The 14,580-nt window shown below is 37.8% G+C and overlaps 1 protein-coding gene across 1 annotated transcript in view; it reads left to right on the top strand.

Annotated features, from left to right (window-relative positions):
• The window catches only part of strbp.S (spermatid perinuclear RNA binding protein S homeolog), a gene marked incomplete at its 5' end in the record, with an annotated part of 58,330 nt that overhangs the window by 639 nt on the left and 43,111 nt on the right, over nt 1-14,580 (top strand).

Raw genomic sequence — 14,580 nt, forward strand, 5'->3', positions numbered from 1 at the left:
GGATGTCGTGTAAGCAGTGACATGCATTTTTGGAGTAATAGGGCTTCAGTTTTCAGTGATATACATGTTTTTTGATTTTGGATGTTTCCTGCTTACTTGGAGAAGTCTGCAGGCATCAGTAACATAGTCTGCATTTTCCCAGTTATATTCCCAGTTTTATGTATTGCACTGGAAGGAAAATAGATTTTTTTACCCTGCCCCTCTCCTGGCCTTATACCTTAAAGGAAGGACCAAACTTTAAGCCTTAATTAGTTGGTCAAATAGGATTTTACTGACCCCCCCCACCCCGGATATAGTATTTCAGGACAGAACACAAATAATAGTTAATATTTATATTTGCTGTTAATTTGGTGAAATGTTAAGAACATTCTCCATATGTTTCAGAAAAACAGATACTGGTATGGGATGCTTTATCCAGAAACCTGTTATGCAGAAAGCTCTGAATTATGGCAAGGCCATATCCCATACAGCCCATTTAGAGAATTACTATTCTAATTTTTAAAAATCGTACCTTGTACTTATCCTAGTTTGTGTAAAATCCATCCAATTGGGCAGTAGCATAAGTAGATGCTACTGGGCCCCACAGCAAATTAATTTTAGGGCCCCCAACATATCCAGGTTGTCCTACTTTACAAATATATGTTCACATTGCTCATTAATTAGGGCCTCATAGGGCCCCCTATATCCCCTGGGCCCCCCTGCAGCCACAGGGTCTGCTTCCTCTGTAGTTATGCCCCTGCTCCTGCTATTGGGTTTATTACACATTTTATTTTTTTAGCAGACCAACGCAATAGTGATCCAAATTTCAGAAAAATCTCTTATCTGGAAAATTCCAGATTTTTTTTTATTATTTTATTATTCTGGATAATAGATCATATACTAATACATTTACTTTCACCTGGATTCTTTCTGTTCCAAGACAAATATATTTGCTTCACTTCAGCGGTTTAAAAAAAAAAAAAATTAACCTCAGAATGTTTGTGTTCATAATTTGTTTAATTATTAAAGATGCTAAAAGTTATTGGTCTTTTAAGGAATCACACACATTCTTTCCAAAGTCTTGATTCCCTTATTGAAATCATTTTTGTACTTCTTACAGTTAGGTCCACAAATCTTTGGACAGAAACAACTTTTTTCTAATTTCAGTTCTGTACATTACCACAGTGAATTTAAATGAAACAACTCAGATGCAGTTGAACTGCAGACTTTCAGCTTTAATTCAGTGGGTTGAACAAAAAGATTGCATACAAATGTGAGGAATTAAAGCCTTTTTAAACACAATCACTTCATTTGTTCATTTAAAATTCATTGTGGTAATGTACAGAACCAATATTAGAAAAAAGTTGTCTGTCCAAAGATTTATGGACCTTACTGTATACAGTACAACCCCCAACAATGGTGTAATATCCAGGGAAATGTAAAATCAGGGAAATGTATTATGCATAATATAAAGGTGGGACCACAAAACATCAATGTAAAATGTGGGGAAACTTAAAATCAGGGGATGTAAAATGGGGATTCTACAGTATAAAACATTTGAGGCATTTCATTTTTTTTTTGTAATGTAAATAGTAATTAACAGTAATGTTTGCCAGCACCTGTAAAGAAAAAATTGAGTTGAGTAAGCCTTGTTGACTACTATAAGGATGAGTAAAGGTTAAGTACTGCTTGTTGAAAGAATCTACACCTCTACAGAAGCAAAGTTTGTTTAGCTCAGCTTTGCTATTGTTTATCTACTGCTGTGGTTTTTTTATTGAGGGACTTTTGCACTCCAGGTAGTGTTACCTGTGTACCTTTGCCCCAATTGACAAATGATAAACATTTATATTTGGAAAAGGTATTGCCATTTTCTTCATGTGCATGGAGGAATTCACTCCCTAATAAAAATGCAGTTATTTCTACCTCCTTTTTGGTAACAAGTCGCAAGTCGCCGCAATGATTCTCTGGATGGTCGCAGTATGGCGATCAGTTACTGTGATTTGTTTCAAAAGTCACTGCAACTAATCATCATGTATGCCTTTGCCCTTATGCACGGTATTCTCCCTTACATTTGAAAGTTATTCAGATGTAATAAGCTGCTGTGTAGCTATGGGGAAATCCATTCAAGTTGAAATAGGGCTAAATAGACTCAGGCTAACAGACAAATAGCAGATAACAGATAAACTCCGGAGCATACCATAGATTTAGTTCAATGACACACAGTGTTATTTGACACGGCTACAAAACGCCAAAAAATACACTACATGAGACAATGCTGAGAATTGTCTGAAAAACACTCAAATCATGTAATTGCTCAAAAATGCCTTTGTATGTAATGCAGCCCCTCCCTCACCTTGTTCAATTGTAAAGTGGTACATCACTATGGTAAGCAGAGGGACTTCAGTTCCCAGAATTCATCACTTTATAATGGATTAAAGTAAGGGAGAGGGGTGCATCACATTGTCAGCTTAAGTCATCTTGGAAACTAGCTCATTGGAATTAGCATGTATCACTTGCAGGTAAAAATGGTTGCAAGTTCAATGAAATGTGTTAGGTGATAAAGAACTGAAGTGGATATAAATTATGTGTAACACTTAGACAGCCGCTAAAGAACATTTTGAAATGGGGGTGGTTCAGAGTAGAGAACAGTTGTTTAAAGTTTTAACCATATTTAATTGCCAACGTTAAAAGAAGACGACGAATGAGGTGTCTTTAAAACAAATAAATGAACTGGTTTAGTTAAATGAGAAGGAAAGGCTTTTTTACTTGGGGGTGCCAAAAGTTAGGCACCTCCAAGTGATCGCATGTATTTAACTCACACCCCGGCCAGGGCACCTATCAGCAGAAAACTGTCCGGCGGTTCTTCCCGCAAGCACTACGGAGTTATTGGCTTCCTTCTTCTTCTTTCTTCAAATTTCCTGGGGCAGACGCATGCTTAGTAGAATGAAATAGGCAACTTCTTCATTAAAGTTCGGCTTTTCGCTCTACTGCACATGCGCACCGGCAAAGAAAGAAGAAGCCAGAAGGCGATTGCTCCATGGTGCTTGCTGGAAGAACCCCAGACCTATGCAGTTTTCAGCTAATAGGAGCACCGGCCTGGGATATGAGGTAATATATACAATCATTTGGAGGTGCCTAACTTTTGGCACTCCCAAGTAAATACAGCCTTTACTTCTCCTTTAACAATGAAGGCAGTCTTTGTAACATGAAGGTATGGTGATAGAGGCTTTCAGTGACCTAGGCATAATACATAGTGAGTTAAAATAAAGAATAAAGGCAATGAATAAAAACAGAAAGAATGACATTGTGTGTCAAGTAAATGGCATATTATCTGCTCCCTACCGAGTCCATGATATGACTATTGCTGGGAGTTAGTAGTGCAACATCTCAGGATCTCTAAGCCTAGATTCTCAATCATTTGGCAGTGTATTTTCTGCTGGATATTATACCTTGCCCAACACTGTTCATTCTGCTTGCGGTTATTCTCTTTTATAACTATAACAAACAAGGGAAAGTTGTGCTCACCACTATTTTTTAAAACCATTAGGCGGGGGTGCAATGAGGGTGTGACCACAAAATACATATAGTCTTAAATATATTGATAATGGGTTGAGTGCAGAGGACTTCTTGTAGTTGACTATTCTCTTTTATAAGACCATTCCACCTATTCCTCCCTCTTTCAGCATTGTCCCTTTTCATGTAAGGTTATCCCATTGCCAGTACATTAGGCTATATTGCTCTTTTTTGTTATTCAATGCAGAGATTATTACCCCTTTCTTTCTGGCTTGTATAAGAGATTATGACGTGTAGGAGTTTGACTCGAAAAGCACCAGTCTGTCGCTGCCTTATTTAATGGAATTACTAATGTCCACCATTGGGCTCAAAATACCACTATTTTAAAAAAAGTTAATATGTAGCTTTAATATCTTTGTATATTTAATATCTTGGTATACTGTATTTTCATACAAATACAGTGCAGTAAGAATCCGCTTAACTAGGCCATATATTGCAACAAAAACACATGTTTTATATGTTAATACATTATTAATGCAACAATTAATTTCTCTCTGAAATAACGTGTATTGCTAAACTGCTACTAATGAATAGCACCCTAGTACAGCAAGTATCTGTAGTGTACCAATACCTTGTAGGCAAGCAGAACCCAAGCTAGAAGAGCAATTTTTTTTTTAATTGACACTCCATGACATAAGCATACACTCCATGACATAAGCATACAGTGCTAGCACATTGTACTTTTGTACAAATAAAGCAATTTGGGCTTTGATTTCCAGCAACAACACACCAGGAGCCCTTGTTGCACTAAATACACAGCTGTCCATCAAAAATAGTAAACACTTTCAGTGGAAGCATGTCTTCCATGGTTCATTTCAGTTCAAATACAGAAGGGGGATACAAAATATCCGCTATAGTCAGCTCAGCAATCCCCAACCAGTGGCTCCTGAGCAACATGTTGCTCACAGTCTCCTTAATGCAGGTGATTCTTTTTGGATTTTTCGGTTTAAAGGTAAGCTTTAGTTGCATATAAACCAGGTGTACTGCCAAACAGAGCTTCCTCTAGTTTGCCAGTCCACATAGGGGTAACCAATAGTCAATCACAGTCCATGTTTGGCACCCCCACTGAACATTTGCATGCCTATTTGCAAAACACATTGGTGTTAAAAAAGAGAAGGTATGTTATGAGAAAAATGGATTAAAAATTCAGACGCATAGAGAAGGCTTGGGTGCCATTAATTATTATTTTTGCCAAATTAGTATTGGGGTGGGGGTTCAAAAGGTGAATGATGGCTTAGGCTACATATTACCTGAAAGACCATGTTCAGAAAAGTAAATAATAATAACTGACCAGTAAGCATATGTCAAGAAAAAGATAGTGTTAAGAGACAATTAAATTAGAGAACAATCTGAAAAAGTTAAAAAGTTAAACAATGTATGTAACAACACTAAAACGTGAAATACAGCTCCCATCTTCTATAAGAACTTCAGTTAAATTACGAAATACTAATCCCAATCACGACATTTTAGAAAGTATCCAGTGAGAATGAATAGAATTATGTATATGCAGATTCGCTCGGGAGCCCCCCACTTGGATGGATTCTGTTCTGGAGCTAGCCTTGGTAGTACTACCTTGACCTTGAGGAAGAACCATTCCATTGGTTATTGAGCAGTTCTTTGTTTTTTTGTGCTGTGAAGAGATATCTCTATGCCTGTAAGGTTTTATATCAACTAGGTTCATAGTTTATAAAAACTCTGTAATTTCTATGTTTGGGATTCTGACTCTTTGTGAGTTCAGAATCCAAGGAGCTTGTGTCAAACTTTCTCTTTTCTCCTCAAGTGGGCTCCGGATCTTGAAGTGCCACAACAAAAGTATCAGAAAAACAAATTATCAGTTAAAGGATGAGAGAATGTATATAAACATCCAATAGCCATCAAATTCTGGGCTATAGAGAAAGGTAGGAAAGGAAGGTTGAGGTAAAATGCTAAAAAAAAGCAAAACAAAAAAAACCCTCTTTTTTTTAATTGTGGGCTTAATATGCTATGTGAGGCAGGGCTAGTATTTCCAATATGCCCCCATTAACCTTATGCTAATGTTGTAATCTCTGTTTTTTTATGCATACATTTTTCCTTATACCAACTGTTAATGCTCAAGCAGGTAAACCCAGATACTCCCAATGAAAGGATCTAAGTGCATATAGCTTAATATTTAATACACTAAAAGCATAGATTCAGTGTACCAAACTAGGCGAGATTTGCAATATTTAATACAGCATGCATTTATCCAGCATTGTCCAGGCATAGAAGACCTAAATGGAAATCTGTCCGTCATGTCCTGAGATAAAGTATTTGTTGTCTCTAATCATTTACATAAAGCCGCTTTTTGTGAGCTTCTGTTCTGCCTATGGCTCTCTGCATGCCAGTCAAGTTATTTTGTTCCCAACTAAGCAAACCAAATTTGTAAGAACCTGATGCATGATGGCATTCTGTGCTGAAACTGTACAGGACCTGGTAGCTCTAACCCAGATCATGAAATTAATTGTAAAGAGTTAGCACTTCTCCAGGGTTCATTGCAATATTAAACCATCCCTTGCCCTTGTTCACATTATCAACGTGACACAGTACATACAGAATTTTTAGGTCTGTGCATGCTAAATGGGCAGATTAGAAAATCTAATTGGATGAGGACATGTCGGTTAATGCAGCCCTCTTCTGCCAGGTTTGTTTAAAGGAACAGTAACACCAAAAAATAAAAGTATTTTTAAGGAATGGCAATATAATATAGTGATGTGTTTGCTTCAGAAACTCTACTATTAAACCTCTGTTCTGATCTGTTTTTTTAGCAAGGGGCCAAATGAGTAGGTCAGTGTGGCCACATCAGGCAAGTTCTGCTCCTCTGGTGTCTTCTCCAAAAACTTGTACTTATTTATGTATGGCTAGCTTCAGTCAGTAATGCTAATTTTAGCAAAAAGTTATATTTGGAGTGTAATTCCAATGCATAGTGCAGCTTTGGAGCATACCAAAAAGACTGTTGAATGCAGAACAGTTGGAAATCTGAAAGAGAAAAACATCTTGAAATAAAATTACGTTTTTTCCAAAGGTGTAATAAGACATTTTCTAATTAAACATTTTTTAAATAAAGCACCCAAACCTGTTATAGAGTTGTTTAAAAATCTTAGCTATTAATCATATATTACCTTAGGCTTAGAGGCGTGGGAAGCAGTTACTTTCAATTCTGCACTTCCTAAATATCACTGCACTTTCACATGCCCCATTGCCATATTTGTGTAGCCTTTGCATGGGCATCAGGTCCACCATTCTGGCACATGAACTAGATTTTGGGGAGAGGTAAAGCTTGCCTTCATTGCCTAAAAAAATTGTCTCCGCCTGCTTGCTGTAAAACTGAATTCCAAGACTGAAGGAAACAAGATTTAAATAATTTATATAGTGTAATTAAAGTTTATTTGATTTGACACCATAGAAAAGGATTTGGAATTATTTCTTTGGGTGACAGGTCCCCTTTATGTAATACAATAACTTCAGTTTATAATTTTGTTCATTTGTCATATAAAAAACCTTTATGAAATTATTTTAAAACCCTGCAATATTGTGAGGTCTTGACTATTTTGATTGAGACCCTGGTATTAAGTGAGCAAGCCCTGCTTACTAATTAAAATATTATTTTTCTTTAAACTTGTATTGCAAATCTCAAGAAAATTTCAGTCGGTTCTGCAGTCCTTTACCAGAATATAAACCTTTTGAGTGTAGAGCATCAAGTTCAGTTCATATGAATGCATTTTTCCAGTAAACATGATTAGTATAGACCTGAGAATTTTATAGTATTTTAACCTGTCTAGCAAAACACACGATTAGTGTCGTCAGCAGTTCCTGGAGGATGATTCCAAGTGAAAAATTATTCAATCTCAGACTTATGCATTTTTAAAAAACTAAAAGCCAAACAAAAATATGTTGGGTACTAGATAAACTTAATTACCGACAGGCAAAATCAATATCTAAGTTTTGTAAATTGATTATTCAGTTCTTTCAACTGGGACACCGTTGTGTAATATAGGGGGTTAGGTATCTTGCTGAATTGCACAGGAAGAAGCTTTACAATTAAGTTTGTTAGATGTTCTTAAGTTGCTGCTTTACTTTATCCTGAGCAATTATGGATGTAGAAAAAGTGCTTTATAAATGTACAGGTATGGAATCCATTATCCGTAAACCTGTTCTCTGGGGAAACTTGGAATAATAGACAGGCCGTCTCCCATAGACCCCATTTTATATAAATAACCCAAATTTTTAAAAAACTATGTAATTTTCTCTGTACTAGTAAAATACCTTGTACCTTCTAAACTAAGATATAATTATTCCTTATTGGAAATAAAACCAACCTATTGGGTTTATTTAATGTTTATTTGATTTTCTAGTAGACTTAAAGGGAACTAAAGTCTAAAATAGAATAATGCTAGAAATGCTGTATTTTGTATTTGTAATTAAACGAATGATTTATGCTTTCAAAGTTGGCCGCAGGGGGTCATCATCCTGTAACTTTTTGCACATGCTCAGTGTGGTCTGGGCTTCAGTTGGGAGGTTAAGCTTAAAGATCGTAAATCAGAACTGCACAAGTCAAATATCTGCCATAGAAGCTGATATAGCAAGACTGATGAATAATCAGAATATGCAGACGGCACCACGCCGGTTGATACAAATCCCTACACGGCTGCTCTACAGGGAAACAAACACAGCTGCTCGAGTTCTGGAAAGTAAGGTGGGGCTTCCCCCTGCCTTTTGAAAGTATGATCGTTTCCCTGCAGAGCAGTTAGGGACCATCTGAAGTTTCCCATCTGCAGCACTCAGAGCAAGTAAAATGAAGGGGAAATTTCACTGTATGCAGTCAGGTTTATTATAAAAATGGTAGACATTTTTTTCATTAAAGCATATTGGAGATAGATTTCTTTTTCATTAAAGAAAGTAAAAATGGGATTTTATTTTTTTTGCCTTTACATCCCCTTTGAGGTATGAAGATCCAAATAACGGAAAGATCCATTATCTGGAAAGCCCCAGGTTCTGGATAGCAGGGCTCATACCTGTATAAGACGTTCTTTGCTAAGCAAAAATTATAATTTTGTATCAGACAGATGTTAAAGAGTTATCTGTTCATTTAAAAAACTTGCACTTGTTTAACACCATACTGCCTATGTGAACCACTGAGGGAAACTATTTTACTACAGTCTAACAGTGTAATTTTTGTATGCTTATTGAAGGCAGAACCAGCCTTTTGGGTTTATTTAAGGTGTACATGATTCTCTAGTAGATAACGGAAAGATCCGTTATCCAGAAATCCCTAGGTCCCGAGCATTCTGGATAACCGGTCCCATACCTGTATATAGAAAACAAATCCATAAATAGAATTGTTAGTCCTGGAAATGTTGTAGACTGAGAGTTCATGTTTTGTGGAAAATCATTTTGGGATAGGCCCTTTCAGCATAATACTGGCATTGTGCACAAATTGTGGTCCATAATGAAATGATTTACTAAATCTGCTGTGGAGAAAGGTCAGAGATGCACAAGTGGAGTTGTAGGAGAACTTCAAAGGTAAGATACAATGCAACTGCGACTGATCTAGCCAAATTTACTTGTAATGTAACAGCGAGGATTCATAACTGCACATTACCTGCCCCCTGTTTTAGCAGTACAGGTATGGGACCTATTATCCAGGGGTTTTCCAGATAATGGATCTTTCTTTAATTTAAATCTTCATACCTTAAGTCTACTAGAAATTCATATAAAAATTAAATAAACCCTATAGGTTGGTTCTGCTTCCAATAAGTATTAATTATATATTAGTTGGGATCAAGTACAAGGTACTGTTTTATTATTACAGAGCAAAGGAAAATCATTTTAAAAACGTCGATTATTTGGATAAAATGGAGTGGGCGGGGACAGGAAGTGGGCAGGAGGCTGGAGATTGGAATTCGCTAGGCCCCTCTGAAGATTTTTTTTGCAGGGGGACCTAGCGTACTCTAGTTAAGCCTCTGGGTGTATAGGCTCTTTCCAGGACTCAAATCGTTGATTGGACATGGTAATAAACAATTTCCATTTTATCATTGCTTTAAAATTTTAATTTGTTATACACACAACATCTATGCCAGTAGTACAGAACTGGATCCATAAATGGTTTTGAAAGCTTCAAATAAAAAAAATGCCTTGGTAGTAGAAAGGCTTTTAATTATTTGTTAATATAGAGCTGTGAATGAGTCTATCAGTGATCAGCCGCATAATAAAAAAAAATCTAAATTGCTGAAAGCCTTAATAAATGCTCATGCCAGCAACTCTGAAAGCCTCCTTTTCTTTACTGACCTACTTCTACACTTTCCCCCAGTTGTGAATTATTCTAGTCAGTGTTGGCAGAGAACCAGGAATAAAATTATATTGCACTGAAATAAAAAAAAAGTCAGAACTTTTTCACTTTAATTATCAATACACACACTGTGCTGTAGAAAAAAAGGACCTGCAAAGTATAGCCTTCTAGTTTAGGGGTCTAGGATTAAAAATTATTTTTATTAGGGTCCGTGTCATAATATTTGAACCTATAATTAAGTGTGTTTTCAGTTGGTTGAATAATATATGGTTTAACTTCCTTAAAGGACCAGTAACATAAAAATTTTTTTTTAAAAAATTCGTTAGTATACATCAAAAAATATACACCAACCCAAATAAAACTTTAAAATTGCAAAGCCTTTATTAAGAAATAACTTACCGAATCTCCACTTCCGCTCCTGTACAGAAAAGGCGACACGGCGATGATCCATCCTGCGGCGCTCTATTTCTTCTTCCTGGCTATCGCCCATATTGTACTGACAGCGTGTGAAGCTGCGTTGTGCATTGCGGATACCTCGATGTACTGTATGAAACAGCCTGAATGAAAAGAATCCCAGGAAAAGCACAGCCATGGAAGGACTGAGTGGGAACTGTGCAAGCAGCCACTGTCGGGATTTTATCTCTCACCCGGCTCTGGGGCGCCATTCTGGTGCGATTGGATTTGGATCTCACCAAGGACCTCTGTACACGGACATTACCTCTCTAGAAGCCGCGAGGCCAAGGACCTCTGTACACGGACATTACCTCTCTAGAAGCCGCGAGGCAATGCACGGCTCCCCTGTCTTCTTCCAGCGCGTCATTTGGCTACAGCTGCCGGTTATCTCAGTCCCACAACATAAATTTACAGAAAACTTGCTCTTATCATCCGGCCGAGAAATACCCAGAGCCCAGCAACCCCTTGCCCAGCGAAGAATTCTCCTCCAGGGCAAAGGAATTTGCATTTTATCCCAGTTTTACCAGTTCCTATCAGGCAGGTCCCTGGACTTGGACACTCATTTGTAACAGTAACATCTTCTGCTTGTATTGCGACAAGGATGTATAATTAGTTACATTGTAACACACTCGCCTACCAAAGCTACACTTTAATGTATCTAGTCTTGAGGGCTGCTGGAAATGAAACATAATACATGTGCGCCCAGATGGATACTACTTACTGAGATAACAGGCAGCCGTGTAGCCATAGGACGCGCTGGAAGAAGACAGGGGAGCCGTGCATTGCCTCGCGGCTTCTAGAGAGGTAATGTCCGTGTACAGAGGTCCTTGGCCTCGCGGCTTCTAGAGAGGTAATGTCCGTGTACAGAGGTCCTTGGCCTCGCGGCTTCTAGAGAGGTAATGTCCGTGTACAGAGGTCCTTGGTGAGATCCAAATCCAATCGCACCAGAATGGCGCCCCAGAGCCGGGTGAGAGATAAAATCCCGACAGTGGCTGCTTGCACAGTTCCCACTCAGTCCTTCCATGGCTGTGCTTTTCCTGGGATTCTTTTCATTCAGGCTGTTTCATACAGTACATCGAGGTATCCGCAATGCACAACGCAGCTTCACACGCTGTCAGTACAATATGGGCGATAGCCAGGAAGAAGAAATAGAGCGCCGCAGGATGGATCATCGCCGTGTCGCCTTTTCTGTACAGGAGCGGAAGTGGAGATTCGGTAAGTTATTTCTTAATAAAGGTTTTTCAATTTTAACGTTTTATTTGGGTTGGTGTATATTTTTTGATGTATACTAACGAATTTTTTAAAAAAAATTTTTTATGTTACTGGTCCTTTAAAGTTGAGTTGAGAAAGGTTTAACCAAGTGGGTTGCACAGGCTTATAATAGGCTTATTTTCAGTGTCTTAAAAATACTTGCTGTTTCTATGTGCTTTTTCACCTCTGTGCTAACCACAGTTGCGGATATTGAGAAGGTTGCCTGTAATTTGAGTTTGCAAATCCCACGAGGAATACGGCTAGGATGGGAAGTGTGAGGAAGTTATGTGACTGTAACTAGGGCAGTGTTAAATTCAAAGTACAGTAGTGACTTTCTATGACTTTTTTGTTATAAAACAGCACAGGTATGGGTTCCGTTATCCAGAAGCCTGTTATCCAGAAAGCTCTGAATTATGGAAAGGCCATATCACATAGAATCCATTATAATCAAATAATCCAAATGTTTCATTTTTCTCTGTTATAATAAATCAGTACCTTGTACTTGATCCCAACTAAGATATAATTAATCCTTATTGGAAGTAAAACCCGCCTATTGGGTTTAGATAATGTTTACATGATTTTGTAGTAGACTTAAGGTATGAAGATCTAAATTACAGAAAGATCTGTTATCCAGAAAACCTCAGGTCCCGAGCATGTCTGGATAACCGGTCCCATACCTGTATTTCAAAAACAGTATGTCTTGATTATTAGGGGTTATGTTTTCATATCATAATTACCCCTTTGTGATTATGTAATTGTGCATAGATTTACCAAAGAATTTGGCCTTTTTTACAGCTGACAATTCTACTTCTCTACACAAAGTACTCCACCAATGTACCCCACCTGGCCGCGTGGTCCTAGCGCCCACCCGCATACCCCCCTCTGGTGCATGTAACAATAATGCAGGGATAAAAAGGAATTAAAACCACAAAACTTGTGCAAATGAATAAAAGAAAATAGCTGATCTGGTTAAAATACTTTATCCAATATTTACACTGCGAAAGAAACCATTTTGGGTTAAAAAAAAAAAAAAAAAGGCCTCCCTATCCTAAAAATCCCAAAATACAGCACAATGCAATCTTTAGTAAATAAAGTGTATAAAAGTCTGTAAAAAAAAAAAAAAAAAAAAAAAAAAGAAAAAGGGGGGGGCACTTAAGAAACCATTTTAGTAGCTTCTGGCAGCAATGGGGGTCCCTTGAAGCATGGCAGAGATGTTGCAGAGAATCAGATCCAGGAACTGAGAGTTGGTGGAGAGCTAGTAAGAAGCAGGAGAAGCAGCAGACCTAGATCAGATAGTGGAGGTGGCATGGGGACACCTCAATTAGAAAACATGGCCAATTTGCTTGTGGTTGGTTGAATAGCATTAACTGGGAGGAAATTTCAAATGATCAGTTCTTATGTAAAGTAACTTTTGATTCTGATTGACTTATGAAAAGCAAATTTTAAAAAAGCAAAAGCAAATTTTACCACATCCAAGTCCATAGGGATTTTAAATATTCAGCATCTTTTATCATTGTAGAATTGCTCAAAAATAGATAGTTACATAGTTAAATTGGGTTGAAAAAAAATACTTACTATAGAGCTTAGTAAATGAATTTGATAAATTTCTTTTTTGAAGGGCCACAGGTGCAAGTGTCACTAAAAAAGTCCATTTTGAATCTAGCTGTGAGTGTGACCCTGGTAAGAAATGCCTACTGATGAAGAAACGACTCATAAATGGTTAGGTTGAATATTGAGGTTTTCAAAGTATTTACATGTCCAGTTCACAATCGGATCTGACCAATATTGCTCACCTCAAAGTGGGTATACATCAGGAAGAGATCCGCTGGTTTAGCGAGCTTGCTATACTGAATCCTTTAGTATATGACCAGCTTAACAGTAAACAAATCAAAGTGGGGGCAGCAAGTGGAGAAAAACAGATACACTTTCAGTAGTGAGGACGTTGACATTACAGTATTTGTAGCTATCTTCTAAATAACCCCCTCGTTCTTTCATGCTGCAGTGGAACAGACTATGAAAAGGTTACATAAAGTTGCACAGTCAGTGATAGCTATAAGTCTTAGTGTGCACAAATTAAAGCAGTAATTAAACCTCTGCCAGCCTGAAGTGATCCACATGGAGAATTGATAAGAAGATCTCGGCTGTTTCATGTGTATAAAATGTGGATAAAGCTCTGTTCCAGGCCTTTCCTCCTTTGCCGCGTCGAGACTCTGCCAAATACGTTTTCTGCTGTTATAAGCTACAAATCGCAATTTGTATCAACCAGTGAGCAATTACAAATAGGGGCAGTGTTGCTAAGGTGCTAAAAGTAGTCATTGTGATCAATGTGTTCAATAAAGCTGCAGTCCAATGCGAGACCCACAGCATCAATAACTGGCAAAATTGTGCAGGCATTGCAAAGAAAATTAGTTTAGAATAAGCTATGTCAAGGCATTGTTTTGCATTCAGAATAACCATTTATTTATCCATTATCCATCTTAGATCTACCAGGCAGCTGTTATCTTGTGTTAGGGAGCTGCTATCTGGTTACCTTCCCATTGTTCTTTTGTTTTGCTGCTGGGGGGAAAAGGGAGGGGGGTGATATCACTCCAACTTGCAGTACAGCAGTAAAGAGAGACTGAAGTTTATCAGAGCACAAGTCACATGACTTGGGGCAGCTGGGAAATTGACAATATGTCTAGCCCCATGTCAGATTTCAAAATTGAATGTGAAAAAAATCTGTTTGCTCTTTTGAGAAATGGATTTCAGTGCAGAATTCTGCTGGAGCAGCACTAACTGAAAGGGGCACTAAACCCTGCAGTGCTGCACTGCTTAACCACACTTTACTCGGTTGTTACTGAGCTATTAAACCCAGCATACTTTAACATATTATCAAGGTTAAGGCATACAGGGAGCTGAAGTCCAGCAATATAAGGGTTGTAGTCTTAAAGCAATATTGTTCAATAAAACCTTTCCCAAGCTCTCCAGGGCCCGCAGCAACATTAAAATGCAAAACAATCCTACAATGAGAATCCCAGTTG

This window comes from Xenopus laevis, chromosome 8S (assembly GCF_017654675.1).
Source record: "Xenopus laevis strain J_2021 chromosome 8S, Xenopus_laevis_v10.1, whole genome shotgun sequence".
Classification (NCBI taxonomy): Eukaryota; Metazoa; Chordata; class Amphibia; order Anura; family Pipidae; genus Xenopus; species Xenopus laevis.